Below are 13,013 nucleotides of genomic sequence, written 5' to 3'. Positions count from 1 at the left end.
CTTGATGCTCTACAAACTAAAGATCTTATTATTGAGAAAATACTGAATAGGTTTTTTGTGTAAGCCATAAATATTTCCTGCTTAATAGGACAAATCTCAGGTTTCTAAAATGATGAATATGGGTGGAACAGTTCTTGGTGCATGTAATATTGACCCAATGGTATACATTGAGAGGTGCAGCATTGCTATTTTGTCATGGGTATTCTGATAAAGATCAGCGGAAACAAATGAGACGCGTGGAGTCAGACTCCATACTGATGCACAATCTCTGTAATTTACCATGTAATTCTGCTCAGGGCGGCACGGTTACCATCTGGTTCGAGCGTCTGCCTCACAGTTCTGAGGACCGGGATTCAATCCCCGGCCCCGCCTGTGTGGACTTTGCATATTCTCCCCGTGCCTGCGTGGGTTTTCTCCGGGCACTCCGGTTTCCTGCCACATCCCAAAAACATGCATGTTGGGTTAATTGAAGACTCTAAATTGCCCGTAGGTGTGAATGTGAGTGTGAATGGTTGTTTGTTTATATCTGCCGTGCGATTGGCTGGCAACCAGTTCAGAGTGTTCCTCGCCTCCTGCCCGATGATAGCTGGGATAGGCTGCAGTGCTCCCACGACCCTTGTGAGGATAAACGGCTCAGATAATGGATGGATGGAATTCTGCTCAGCAGCTACACGCACACACACACGCACACATATACACACACTGTACTTGGCCCGGAAGCTATAGTGTAATTTTTCATGGATAAATGCAAGCACGCTTTACAACTGACAGTCATTTAAATACTAACTGATGTGCAATAAACATGTAGATGTAAGTAAAGACAACTACTTTTCACGGAGAAGTGATCGTGATATTGAGTGATGTAGATGTTGCAGCCATAAGACCATGAAAGTAAAAAATCTGATGACCTCTGTTAACAGCAAGGAAATTGAGGGGAGAATCACTGGTTTTACTGGATCTAAAGGGTGGAAATCACCAAACACCAGTAACAAGATCCAGATGTATCAAGAGAACCGAATGGAAATCTATCAAAGGTCTGTTTGATTATGGGATAAACTGAACCTCGACAAAACCCACAACACCACTGGGAGAACATGCAAACACATAATCAACATTTGATGCACTTTCATTTGACTGACCCTCCTTGGAAATTTGCTGAAAAAGAGTTACAGTATCTAGCAATATATGACCACGGTTCATGCTGCCCATTCACCACCTTCACCAATGGCTAATTAAAACAGGCCTTGTGAGCTTTCCCAGCTGCAGGAGACGGGTGCGCGTAAAGTGTGGAGTCACCTCCATACCTCTCTGCTTATGCGGTTGTTTTCAAATAATATGGACTTGTCACGGGTATGTCGCGTTATTACTGTATGCAAGTGTATCTGTAAATGTAGACAGTAGCTAATGTTAGCAAGGCACATTATCTGAATAAATAACAATCTCAAGTCTCAGGTAAGTCCATCCATCCATTTTCTGCCACTTATCCAGGGTCGGGTCGCGGGGGCAGTACTTTTAGCATGGACGTCCAGACTTCCCTCTCCCCAGCCACTTCATCCAGCTCTTCCGGGGGATCCCGAGACGTTCCCAGGTCAGCCGGGAGACATAGTCTCTCCAGTGTGTCCTGGGTCGTTCCCGGGGTCTCTTCCCGGTGGGACGTGGCCCGGAACACCTCACCCGGGAGGCGTCCAGGAGGCATCCTAATCAGATGCCCCACCAACCTCATCTGGCTCCTCTCAATGTGGAGGAGCAGCGGCTCTACTCTGAGCCCCTCCAGGGTGACTGAGCATCTCACCTTATCTCCAAGGGAGAGCCCGGACACCCTGCGGAGGAAACTCATTTTGGCCGCTTGTATCCGGTTCACATGTATCTGATCTTGTTCTTTCAGTCACGACCCACAGCTCGTGACCATAGGTGAGGGTAGGAACGTCGATCAACCAGTAAATTGAGAGCTTCGCCTTTTGGCTTAGCTCCTTCTTAACCACAACTGACCAATACAAAGTCTGCATCACTGCAGACACTGTACTGATCTGCCTGTCAATCTCCCATTCCATTCTTCCCTCACTCATGAACAAGACCCCAAGATACTTGAGCTCCTCCACTTGGGGCAGGATCTCATCACCGACCCAGAGAGGGCACGCCACCCTTTTCCGACAGATTTGGAAGTGCTGATTTTCATCCCAGCCGCTTCACAGTCGGCTGTAAACAGCTCCAGTGAGAGTTGCCGATCATGGCATGATGAAGCCAACAGAACCACATCATCTGCAAAAAGCAGAGATGCAACTGAGGCAAACAAACCTGACCCCCTCTATGCCTCGGCTGTGCCTAGAAATTCTGTCCATAAAAGTAATGAACAGAATCGGTGACAAAGGGCAGCCTTGGCGGAGTCCAATCCTCACCGGAAACGAGTCCGACTTACTGCCAGCAATGCAGACCAAACTCTGACACTGGTCGTACAGGGACCGAACAGCCAGTCAGGGGGTTCGGTACCCCATACTCCCGAAGCACCCCCCACAGTAATCCCCGAGGGACACGGTCGAACGCCTTCTCCAAGTCCACAAAACACATGTAGACTGATTGGGTAAACTCCCATGCACACTCGAGGACTCTGCCTAGGGTGTAGAGCTGGTCCACTGTTCCACGGCCAGGACGAAAACCACCCTGCTACTCCTGAGATTCGACTTCCCTACGGACCCTCCGTTCCAGCACCCCTGAATAGACCTTACCAGGGAGGCTGAGGAGTTTGATCCCCTGAAGTTGGAACACAACCTCCGGTCACCACCCCAGTTTACCAATCCAGAGGCACTGTCTCCGATGTCTCTCGGAGAGGGTCACACGTAAGTATTTTACCTTATGTTAGCCAGCCACAGTAGCTGAATAAATAAGAATATGGAGTCACGGGTAAGTGTGCGTGAGCAGAGAGGTGCGCCGTGAGCAGAGGTTTGGAGGTGACTCCAAACTGCACGTGTACACTCTGGAGCTGCAGGGAGCAGTGCATCGGGGAATACATGACCCTATGCCACTTCAATTAATCCATCCATCCATCCATTTTCTGAGCCGCTTCTCCTCACTAGGGTCGCGGGCGTGCTGGAGCCTATCCCAGCTGTCATCGGGCAGGAGGCGGGGTACACCCTGAACTGGTTGCCAGCCAATCGCAGGGCACATAGAAACAAACAACCATTCGCACTCACAGTCATGCCTACGGGCAATTTAGAGTCTCCAATTAATGTATGTTTTTGGGATGTGGGAGGAAACCGGAGTGCCCGGAGAAAACCCACGCAGGCACGGGGAAAACATGCAAACTCCACACAGGCAGGGCCGGGGATTGAACCCGGGTCCTCAGACCTGTGAGGCTGACGCTCTAACTCGTCGTCCACCGTGCCGCCAAGCTTACAGCACCTGGTATTCCCATCCAAGTACTAACCAAGCCCGCCCCTGCTTAGCTTCCGAGATCGGATGAGATCGGGCGTTCTCAGGGTAGTATGGCCGTAAGCCCACTTCAATTCAAGCATGCATATTTATTACCACGACGTTTTACTGTAAGTGTTGATGGTCAACGTGTCCTGCAATTCACATTCTTGCACATTCTTCTCGCAGCTCGCTAGCTGCCTTCTTCGTCAATGCACGAGCTGCTAATTCCACTTTGGTTGTCATGCCAAGTGGTTGCGGTGCTTGCTGGAACCAGGGCTGTACATAGCTTGCTAGTCATTTGGGGGCCCACGGCAAACATAATCAACCCCCCCTCCCTCCCTTATGGAATTTAGACAACTTCAGCTTTTTTTTTTTTTTTTTAAATCAGTTACAATTATTTGACAGCAAAAGTTAGCCTACTAATATTTACCACCAAAGATTTTTTATGTTTTATCTTCAACAAAAATCTTGAATTTGAGAAAATTGTATATAAAGTTCTTGAGCTCTTTCTTCAAGATCATGAAATAACAAATGAATCAATTTAACACTTTTATTGTCCATCCATCCATCCATCCATTTTCTTTACCGCTCATCCTCACTAGGGTTGCGGGCTGCTGGAGCCTATCCCAGCTATTTTCGGGTGGGAGGCGGGGTACACCCTGAACCGGTCGCCAGTCAATCGCAGGGCATATAGAAACAAACAACCATTTGCACTCACATTCACACCTACGGGCAATTTAGAGTCCTCAATCAACCTACCAAGCATGTTTTTGGGATGTGGGAGGAAACCGGAGTGCCCGGAGAAAACCCACACAGGCACAGGGAGAACATGCAAACTCCACACAGGCGGGGTCGGGGATTCAACTCCAGTCCTCAGAACTGTGAGGCAGACGCTCTAACCAGTCATTCACCATGCCGGCCACCTTTATTGTAATTGATAAAAACAATCAACATATAATATAGTTAACCATTTAAACCACTTTTACACTCACATCTTGATGATAAAAAATGTCACTCATGTCATGCTCCACTTTATCTTTATACTCGGCTGACACTGACAGCTGTGCTACTGCTCGGACAAGAGCATAATTACACAGTATTACATTTTAGAGACATTAAGTTAAGTCAGTAAGTCAATATTCTACTGTGATTGAAAGTTTTCATTTTACAATTCAATAGTAAAATAAAGATTTATTCATTCATCATAACATTTAGGCCTGACCTACAGGAAAGAGTACTTTATTTGTTGCCCAAATATTATCCAATGTTGTGTTGGTCATACCCTGAACTGGTTGCCAGCCAATCGCAGGGTACATACAAACAAACAACCATTCGCACTCACATGCACACCTACGGGGAATTTAGAGTCCTCAATTAACCTGTCATGCATGTTTTGGGGATGTGGGAGGAAACCGGAGTACCCGGAGAAAACCCACACAGGCACGGGGAGAACATGCAAACTCCACACAGGCGGGGTCGGGGATTCAACTCCAGTCCTCAGAACTGTGAGGCAGACGCTCTATCCAGTCGTCCACCGTGCCGCCCAGGCTAAATCACAATCACAAATATTTGTGTAAAAGAAACAAAAAGAAACCCTCACAATGAAGAGTGTTTTCCCATATCATTGACCCCACTCCTGATTGATGACTAGGTCATTTTAATTGGGCAACATCACCACCCTCAGTGTGGGGCGTGTCCTGTCCACCGGGCTGCTCTGTGGTGGCCCTCTGGGCCCGATCCCGCCCCTCGATTGATTGGGTGGGGTCCTCAGCCTCCACAGTGCAGGCACAGCAATTACACGTCGCCAGACTATCAACACTCTACGCCGAGTTCGTAGCCTAGCAACCTTGCTTATCTTTTTGCTTCCCGAAGACCTCGTGAGTTTATCTCTACCTCATTCTTGTTCTTTGTCCCCAGTATGCCATCTGCCCTTGCTCCCTGCAAACCAGTGCTCACCTCTTGAGGCCCACCGACAACCCGGACTCCTACCCTGCCAGACTGGTCCTCATTGGAACCCTGCCAATCCCGGATCTAGTTCGCAGAGTTCCTTTCCATCCATCCATCCATCCATTTTCTGAGCCGCTTCTCCTCACAAGGGTCGCGGGAGTGCTGGAGCCAATCACAGCTGTCATCGGGCAGGAGGCAGGGTACACCCTGAACTGGTTGCCAGCCAATCGAAGAGTTCCTTTGTTCGCTTCCAAACTGAAAGAAACTTTTATTCACAAACTCCCCTCTCTGTCCGCTCTGCATCTGGGTCCAACATGCAACCTGAATCCTGACAGCATGTGTTAAGTGACCTGATGTAGACCCGATTACTGAAGATGTCATTGATTATGTATGGAACAGTTGTTATCCATCTGGCTGCTGTGATAATACAAAGAGCATCAAATATTCAGTTGAGAGAGGGAATGTCATGTACATTATCAAATACTGAATAATGTATTGGACATTATTTCACCTGTAGAGGTAAAATAATAACACAAAACTGAAAGCACTATGAGTGATATTGTTTTACTGACATGCAGTGTATTTGTTTCATGAATTGAATGTTTTACAAGTCATCCAGTGTTTGTAGCTGGCTCAGACACTGTGCGTATGACACATGTCCTGTCAGCAGCATTTGCTGGAAGGTTTAATGGAGAAATGCAAAGATTAGTCAATCAATAAGTGAAGCCTTTTAGATGCTTTGTTGTTTTATCGATTTAACTAAATGATTGATTGAACTTCTAAACAGGTAATAAGTCCGAACAGGCTGCTGGTAAATCTGATTAAAACCAATAGTTGGGAATCTCCTGCAGGGAGGCTACAGTATGCTCTAAGGTATTAAGTTCAACGACAATCAAATCATGACCACACTATGTGCAATGGACATGAATTCCAGAATGCTTTCACTTTGCAAATTACACAGTTGAATATCATCACATCTGCTTTATGTATGTAATTTTCAAGTAGAAGACACAACTACTGTCCACTTGAGATCACCTTCGCCTGATACCCCAGCTATCTCTCCTTTAGCTTGACAACATTCCACTCTTCATTTCAGAAACCACAATGGAGAGGAGGAAACTGCTGCCCCGAGGGATTTGACACAGGGATGTTTTAGGACGTACAACAAGCTGTCATCTGTCAGAAGCAGAGAGGTTGCAAGCTGGTCACACCTGTCAGCTAACAACTAACCTCAATGATGAGCTGTGTATGTGACACTGTAAGGTAGGTTCAACTATTGAATACTTCTTTATAGTTAAGACTATCGTTAAGATTTTAAATGCTGCTCACAGTCTGATAAGAGATTATGTTAACCGTAGAAATCACCAAATTCCTTATGAAGCTTTATTAAACAAAATATATTTGAAACAAGTACTATATTATATCAGTATGATATATGGTGTTTTTGTCTAAATAGATTTGATTGCCAGAGAGAAAGTGAATGTCCAGACTTAAAGGTGTTTTTGAAAAGTCAATTAAAAGCTCAATCACTTTTAATCTAATTATCAAAATAATGACATGCTTCTACACAATATTTGTGCTGTAGATATCAGTTAATTATTTTCCAAACAAGAGTACTATCCTTAAGAATAACCTTTCCCAAATTTAGAGTCAGAACCGAAAGGGGTGCCAGGGAAGTCTCCAATTGTAGTTGAGTAAAATGATATAAGCTATTTTACTACTCATTTAGCAATAAATTAGTTCTGTTTATTATTGTTGAAGGCGGCATGGTGGTCGACTGGTTTGACGGCTGCCTCACAGTTCTGAGGCCCAGGGTTCCAATCCCGGCACCGCCTGTGTGGAGTTTGCATGTTTTCCTGCGTGGGTTTTCTCCGGGCACTCCGGTTTCCTCCCACATCCCAAAAACATGCATGGTAGGTTAATTGTAGACTCTAAAATTGCCCCGAGGTGTGAATGTGAGTACGAATGGTTGTTTGTTTATATGTGCCCTACGATTGGCTGGGAACCAGTTCAGGGTATACCCCGCTTCCTGCCCGAAGATAGCTGGGATAGGCTCCAGCACTCCCGCGACCCTTGTGTGGATTAGCGGCTCAGAAAATGGATGGATGAATGGATATTATTGTTGAAATGTATCTGTTGCGTAGCCACCCTGTGATTGACTGGCAACTAGTCCAAGGTGTACCCATGTGCCCTATGCTCGAAGTCATACAAGACTCACTCAAGACAATATTCTGATATTAATTATCAAGCCTAAACACAGTACCCTTCTACTGTATACACTAGTACTTAGCACTTGTTTGTTGTGAGTGACGCTTTTTCAGCTTAATGATCATCAAAACCCATACCAGATCTCTCTCCTGGGGGCTTTGAGTGGAAACTGTGGTTATAAAGATTGCCTCGTAGATTTTTCAGCATATTTCCTCTGCATGGAAAAGTGGAGCGCAAAGATGATGTGCTTCCTCAAAACTACCTAAACCTAATTTGTCTCAGACTCTCTTGAATGATTGATTTTTTTTTAGACAAAAAAAAGTATACAGTCACAGAGGAAGACAGCATATGCCTTCTACTCTTCAGCCACTAGATGGTAATATAAATGTAATAAAACATTTTGGTGGGGAGTAGCTGGACCCAAGAGCAGGTGGAGGAACATGTAAAATGACGAACAGTTCATTGAGGAAAGGTTATGGAGGTGGTCCTCGATGTGTTGGCAGGCGGCGGCGTGGACAGGTGGCAGGCAATGGACAGAACAGGCGGCTGGCTTGCTGGCAGGAATGACATAGGTCAGGAACACAGGGGAGCACTGAGAACAAGGAGACACAAGAGTTAACAACTGAAGCAAGGAACAGTGTCGCTTACTTGACATAACTGGGTTGTGGTACCGCTGGAAGTAGCTGCAATACTTTGGTGAGGATTTCCTGGAACATCCATCCATCCATCCATTTTCTGAGCCACTTCTCCTCACTAGGGTCACGGGCGTGCTGGAGCCTATCCCAGCTGTCATCGGGCAGGAGGCGGGGTACACCCTGAACTGGTTGCCAGCCAATCGCAGGGCACATACAAACAAACAACCAGTCGCACACACAGTCACACCTACGGGCAATTTAGAGTCTCCAATTAATGCATGTTTTTGGAATGTGGGAGGAAACCGGAGTGCCCGGAGAAAACCCACACAGGCACGGGGAGAACATGCAAACTCCACACAGGCGGGGCCGGGGATTGAACCCAGGTCCTCAGAACTGTGAGGCTGACGCTCTAACCCGTCGTCCACCGTGCCGCCCTTTCCTGGAACAGGCAGGCTTAAATTCCAGTGGTGATGAGGCTGATTGGAGACAGGTGCTGAAAACAGAGAGGGGAGGGAGGGAGAAAGAGAGGATGCAAAGCGCCCTCCAGGCTCCAATAATGGAACTGCAGGGCAGTATATGACAGTTTTAGTACTTAACTTTTGCTTGTACATGGGGGACTAGATATGAATCTAATCTTCAACAACTCATCTCCAAATACTGAAGCACTGTGATATTCCTCCTCATCGTTAAATGCATTCATCATATTAATACACAGAACAAGAAAGGCAATTTATGCTGCTTCTGTTGTATTACTATTTCTGAGCTTTCTTATGTCCAGACAAATTTTGCAGTATAGGTCCTACTTCTGTGTTCATGTGGCAACTGCTGGGCATGTCACAGGTAGAAAGGCGAATGATATGGAAAATTCTGCGTTTGCTGTAAAACAATCCACTTTGCTCTTTGCAAAGGACATTTCGAAATGTCAGGGCTTCAAGAGGGCAAGTAGAGAAATAAGGACATAAAAAATTTAATTTTTTCATTCAGCTCCTCTCTCTACCAAAGAGCTGTTAAAAAGGGAATATACAGTATTAATACAAAATCCAAAATTAATATTTATGGTGAAATACATTGATTTGTTTAACAAAGAAAAAATATTTAATTGGTTTAATGTTTAGTCCATTTTATTGCCTTCTTGCTCTGTGACTAGAATGTCCATTTGTCCCTCTTTTTCCGAATGTGTTAAACAAGATTTATTAGTAAAGAATGTATAAAGAAGGGTGGGTGAAAAAGCATAGGGTAGAACCAATTCTGATTATTATTATTAGTGAGAGAAAAATCCAAAGATTTAATTTTGATTAATTTGTTAGAGAGTCAATTTATTTTTTTCCTTGGACTGGGGCTGGACCCTGCATGGGAAAAATATAGATTGCCAGTGAAAGTGATATAGTTAAAACCACATAGAAGCTTTATGTATTGTTGAAGGATGATTTCTCCGTCAGTCCTTCGCGTGTTCGTTGAATTCCGGATGATGAGAATGTTGGGGTCCGAATCAGAGACTGGAAATGAACTTCTTTAAGATCTTTTATTGTAGAATATTCTGGGCACAAATGTTCTACAGGCAAAGGCTGCAGCTGCACAAATGTGCTCAAATGTGCGCTTTCTCAGCGTTCAGTGCAAGATTATATACAGTGTTCAGGGCGGTGTTTAAAGCTTGAGCAGGGTGGATCCAAGGTCACAGCAATATCTCTTCCTGGCACAAAACATCCTGTTCTGCGGCTGACATGTAGTTTTCACAGTTACGTGATTATCAGAACATTTTAATACTGAGGTTAGGTTACACAACATAACTATAAAAACAACATAACATAAAAATAAAAAAATAAGTCTATGTATGATCATGACATCAGTATATCACGTGCGAGTTTTAAACCATTCAGAATAAATACCACCAATAAGCCAATCATTGATCAATGAAACAAAGTGAAACAAATTATTTATTGTTTTAATTAGTTGAGGACTGGCGGCACGGTGCACGACTGGTTAGAGCGTCAGCCTCACAGTTCTGTGGTCCCGGGTTCAATCCCCGGCCCCGCCTATGTGGAGTTTGCATGTTCTCCCCGTGCCTGCGTGGGTTTTCTCCGGGCACTCCGGTTTCCTCCCACATCCCAAAAACATGCATTAATTGAAGCCTCTAAATTGCCCGTAGGTGTGACTGTGAGTGCGAATGGTTGTTTGTTTGTTTGTGCCCTGCGATTGGCTGGCATCCAGTTCAGGGTGTACCCCGCCTCCTGCCCGATGATAGCTGGGATAGGGTCCAGCATGCCCGCGACCCTAGTGAGGAGAACCGGCTCAGAAAATGGATGGATGGATGGATAGTTGAGGACTAGTTAATCCATTCAAGTTTTGCCAAAAACATTCTCGAGTCAGACGTGCAAACACCATTTAATGTCCTCTGTTGGTTCCTGCTTGCTATTAGATTTCACCGATGTACCTTTTAAACACCCAGCTGTCTGCCCACTGAGGACTTTCTGATGAACAGATCAAATTCTCCCTTGATGTGCAGCTCAAAGTAGCAAGTGAGTGAAGAGTCAACACATGGCATGTCTTTTCCAGACGCACAAGAACGAGTAAATATTGTACTGGATACATACATGCAGACAGTATGTGCAGCATTTTTCAAATGTCTTTGGCACCACTAGATATAATGCAATAATAACCACATATAACTAGAATTCAAAGAGTTCATTCAGTATCGGTGTTGTAGCTGAATGAGTTAATGAACAAAAGATCATGAACGAGTTAATATTTTGGGCGAAAGTGAACTGAACTGAGTTCATTTCTGCCTGATGAACGTTATTGAGAACGCGCTCAATCTGGTGTCTGTGAACGGTTTTCGAACGAAAGTTCATTTTCAATCAATAGTACCAGATTTTGTTAGGGACTACCAGGACGAAACCCGGCTGAAGACACTATATAAGAGCCTTCATACAGTATGTCGAAGTAAAAATGCTGAATTTGGCAACCCATTCAGTTCGGCCACCATTCATGTTTACATCGCAACTGCGCGAGTGCGCGAGTTGCGTTGAGGGACAGTGCGTTAATGGGACTGAATGTCTTGTTACATAATTGTAAAAATTGATGAGGAAATGTATTTTTTGTATCAGAATGTTTAGTTAAAACACCGTATGACCACGCTATCGTAATATGGAATTTATTTTGTTTTTATTAAAAGAAAAGATCAAATATTTTGTGAATATAGTCAGCCAGAGCTACAAGAAATGCCGTTATCATTTTCTTTTCACCATCATTCCTGTCATACTGTGTTGCATGTTTTTGTTTGCACGTTAAGGACAAAAGCCCTGTTTTTGTTTTTCAATTCCATTAATGCCACAGTGACTCAAATGGTAAAAATATGTTGAAAAAACCGTATATTCTTGTATCTCCACCGTGTATAGAGTCCTTTGGCCCATGGACTATATTTATATATCACATCACATCACCTTTGTTCTTAAACATGGACACCAGCACACTTTTCCTCCATTCCTCAGGCATCCTCTCACCCGCTAGAATTCCGTTGAACAAGCTGGTCAAAAACTCCACAACCACCACTCCAAGATGCTTCCATACCTCCACAGGTATGTCGTCAGGACCAACTGCCTTTCCATTTTTCATCCTCTTTCATACCTGTCTAACTTCCCCATTACTAATCATTGCTACTTCCGTGTCCACCACACTTGCCTCTTCAACTCTACTTTCTCTGTGATTTTCATCATTCATCAACTCCTCAAAGTATTCTTTCCATCTATCCAGCACACTGCTGGCACCAGTCAACACATTTCCATCTCTATCCTTAATCACCCTAACCTGCTGCAAATCCTTCCCATCTCTATCTCTATGTCTGGGCCACCTGTATAGATCTCTTTCTCCTTCTTTAGTGTCCAACCTGGCATACATGTCATCATATTGTCATGGGTGTGTGTTACGGTTGTTGTCTTTCCCCTGTCTCGTACACACCTGCTCCTGAGACCATCTTCCCCACCTGTGCCTCGTTTCCCCTAATTACCCCTTCCATTTAACCTCGTGTCTCATTCTTTCTGGTCGGCAGTTCGTTGTACCTTGCTGTTGTTGTTCCAGCATTCCTTGTTTCTACGTCATCGACTCATAGTAAGACTAGACCCTGTTCCAATTATTGACCTTTCTTCTTTTTCTCACGTTTTTTGGATAATGTTGCCTTTTCGGATTGGCTGCGTGTGTACCAACCTCTGCTCATTTATTAAACCTCTCTTTTATGTAACTGTCCATTTGTATTGGAGTCGTGCATTTTGGGTCCTGTCCTCTGTTCCGTTCATGACACATATGCCTCTTGTTTGGCCTTTCCCACCTCTACCTTCGCCCTACATCGCATTGCCATGTATTCCTTTCTCCTCTCCTAAGTCCTTTCAGTGTCTCATTTCTTCTTAGTTAACCTCTTTCCATGTATGATTTCCTGTACTTTGAGGTTTCACCATCATGTCTCCTTCTCCATTTTCCTACCAGAAGATACTGGTAGGAAAATGGTATTTTCCTGCCTGTTTTCCTGCCTGTTTCTCTGATCACCTTGGCTGTAGTGCTCCAGTCTTCTGGAAGCTCCTCCTGTCCACCGAGAGCCTGTCTCACCTCTTCCCGAAAAGCCGCACAACACTCTTCCTGTCTTAGCTTCCACCACATGGGTCGCTGCTCTGCTTTTGTCTTCTTAATCTTCCTCCCCACCATCAGAGACATCTTACACACCACCATCCTATGCTGTGTAGCCACACTCTCCCCTACCACTACCTAACAGTCAGTACCCTCCTTCATATTACACCGTCTGCACAAGATGTTATCCACCTGCGTGCT

At 44.8% G+C, this 13,013-nt stretch overlaps 1 pseudogene; it reads right to left on the bottom strand.

Moving 5' to 3' along the window:
- Positions 1 to 3,384: 3,384 nt before the first annotated feature.
- Positions 3,385 to 3,491, bottom strand: LOC133399431 (5S ribosomal RNA; annotated as a pseudogene).
- Between the last annotated feature and the right edge of the window lie 9,522 nt (positions 3,492 to 13,013).

The sequence above is a fragment of the Phycodurus eques genome, chromosome 2 (genome assembly GCF_024500275.1).
Source record: "Phycodurus eques isolate BA_2022a chromosome 2, UOR_Pequ_1.1, whole genome shotgun sequence".
Lineage (NCBI taxonomy): Eukaryota > Metazoa > Chordata > Actinopteri > Syngnathiformes > Syngnathidae > Phycodurus > Phycodurus eques.
Note: the sequence above shows the minus strand (reverse complement) of the source record. Positions and strands in the feature narration are given on the sequence as shown.